Raw genomic sequence first — 3,139 nt, 5'->3', positions numbered from 1 at the left:
ACAGATCAGTGAATGTTAAAGTTTGATTGGAGGGACAGTGACACAGTGTAGACTCAGTTTAAATGGTAACCAAGAAAACAAAAAGGTATCTTTTTATTGGGTCTCTATGGAGCGATGCATGTGCTCTAGAATCCCAACTTATTTCTGGGAGCATGGGGATATCCAAGTTGATTAGAACACAACTTTTACGTCAAAAAGGATAAAACATATTTTATTCTGTAGCCAAATATGAGTATTCACGGCCAGGGAATACAGATTTAGGTTGTCCTAAATCTGACACTCCAGTATGGGAACAGTTTAATGAAGTTTTTAAAGTAACAGAGCGAAGAGTCATAAATCAAGGCACTATGCAGGTGCTTATAGCAAAACAGTGAAATCTCAGCTATAGGCCTCAAATACTATCTGATGACCTTTTTGTTAGTAGAAGCTATGGTTTTATGAACTTCATTCATTCAAAAAGGTTTTTATTTGTTGCAGGTTGCTAGGTCAGATACAAATTGGGCAAGGAAAGTCTATCCAGTTAGATAAAAGATAGCTCAAGATTAATTGTAATTTAATTCTGAACTTACAGCCTTCCAAAGTCTCCATAATCATTGAAGTTCTAATCAGTTGATCAGCCACGCAGAAGGTTCACTTTGAAGATGCATGTTTTCTCTAGAAACTTTCATTCATAGTCACAAGGACAGGTGAGGTTCTATAGAACTGGTAAAGCTGTGTCAGTTCGAAGGCCACATGACCTGAGCTCAGTTGAGAGTGGGAGATAGGGATGGGAGTGGAGAGGCAGAAGGAGAACACTGGAGCATGGGAACTCACTGGTCAGGTGGGTTCACAGGGGTGCATGACCATAGCTAGGCCTGGAAGCTGGGATGCTGGACAGGGAATTGCTGGGGTTTGGGAGCTCACATGTCTGTTTGATCTCTGGTGTGGGGATACACAGAACTGCATGACTCAGTAGGCCTGAGAGCTAGGAGAGTGGGCAGCCCATTCTTGACCTGGGGAATTCACAGTTCTGAGAGAATTCACTGATGGGTGGGTGATGATGGAGATGTAAAACTCAAGTAGACCTGTGAGCTGGGATGGTGGACAAGGACTGCTGGAATGCTGGTGTTGGGTAATTCACAGGGCTAGGGGCACTCACAAGTCTGGCAGGACTCATAGGTCTTGTTAGTACACAAAGCTGCAAGACACCTTATTACCTTTGGGAGCTGGACAACACACAGGGAACAGCAGGTTTGTGTGACTCCAGAGCTAATGGAACTCACAGGCCTCATTAGTTCTTTTCTTGATCTTTAGACATTCTGAGTGGCGTAAGACAGATTTAATTTGCATTTTCCCACTTGCTAAGGATATTGAACTTTTAAAAAAATATATTTATTTTTTATTTTTATTGATATTTTAAAATTTCATACATTTCCCACTCAAATCCAGACTGCCTCCCCCATGCATGCCTCCTGCATCCCCCCACTAAACACTGTTCACTCTGCAATACATGCTGAGTCCTATTTATTTCTGACCATTTTTTCTTTGTTCCTTTGAAAACTCTGTTTAGATCCATAGCACAGTTTTTTGATTGGGTCATTTGTTTTCTTGAGTCTTGTTATTACTATTTTTTAGTTTTTTGTTTACTCTGGATATTAATCTTCTATCATTTCTATAGCCGGCACAGGCTCTCTTCCCTCCCTGTGTGCGTCCCCTTCACTGGACTGAAGGGTGGTGAATTGTCTAATGTATCTCTAGGAGTGTCTCTGGAGTCCATATTTTCTACTTTGAGTTTCATTCATCAATTTGACTTCACACGGAAAGTAGGAAACGGAGCAGGAAAGAAAGTCAATATTTGTTTTCTTCTTATAACATGAAACTTCAGCTTGTTCTAATACATACTGATATTATTTTGAAAGCCTGATCCCAAGACATTTCACTTGGTTTCACACATTTACCAGATTTGAAACCAGAGCCCAAGAGAATTAACAGAACTGTGTGATAGCTTGCCAGCACTAAAGACCTATCAAATGTTGCAGCAGTCACATGGTAAAGGATATGTCATATTTCTTATTCCTGAAGTGTTTATTTAAATACATAGATAATGAGTAAGGAGACTGACAGTAAATCTTTTAAAAGAATACCAATATGTGGTCTTCAGTGGAAGGCTCGCACATCTGGGCCCGAGGCCGTATACTTGTGAACATAGGCAGGGATGGCCAGACAGATGGTGCTCACATAACTTCTGACTCACATTAACTTTGTGCTTGATGGAATGAGAGTCACTCAGTGACGAGCAATGAATTCTCTGGCTGTATACCCACTTACTTTTCTTAATATAAATAATGTCTTGGATTGAACATTTGTATTTACTAATAAGATAGCTATGCTAAAGAATGTATTTTTTAATGTCTAAAACCTTTGCCACAATCTTTAGAACAATTTTATTTGCTTTTGCTTCTGATTTTTATTATATTGCTAATATGCTCCTTTAAAGACTAAATTGAAAATAATTGATGATCTCTGGACTACAGTTGATCTTACTAGATTGCAACTTGGATGAAACTCATATCCGGCCCCCATAGAAACCTAATCTTCAAAGCAATTGTAGAGTTAAAGAGAAAACGAAAACAAATCAAATAAAACTTTTCTTTCTTTTTTTCTCATATTAAAATGTGAGAATAATCCACATAAAAGTATTTTCACGTGTGACAGAGAATCTGGGATGCAGAAGGCATATCTGAATCCTAAGAATGATGGGAAATTAAATAGAGTAGACATTAATGCTTAAAAGAGTTTCTCACGAAAATGTGGAGTGCCCTGTGCTTTGGGTCATAATATTCCCTTTAGTGTATCATTTAGTTACTAAGAGGAGGAATGGATTGTTTCTGGAACATATACCTACTTGCAAAAACATAACTGAGTGGAAAAAAATGAATGTTCTTTATTTGATCCTCCAATCAAAGACTGTTGAGAATGGAAAATTTGTTTGGTTTTTTTTTTATCATCACAAAGTCTTGCAATTTAAAACAAACTCTTTAGAGTAGAATTTGCTTTAGAAGACTAGGGAACTGGGTAGATCTTCTAATGGATGATAACATTATCTCTTGCTTTATTTTGCTTTATCAAACTTTGTACAAAATAAAGAGAGTGACCATGA

This window comes from Nannospalax galili, unplaced genomic scaffold, assembly GCF_000622305.1.
Source record: "Nannospalax galili isolate Female #2095 unplaced genomic scaffold, S.galili_v1.0 scaffold1780, whole genome shotgun sequence".
Classification (NCBI taxonomy): Eukaryota; Metazoa; Chordata; class Mammalia; order Rodentia; family Spalacidae; genus Nannospalax; species Nannospalax galili.
The sequence above is the reverse complement of the archived record's forward strand: the minus strand, read 5'-3'. Positions refer to the sequence as shown.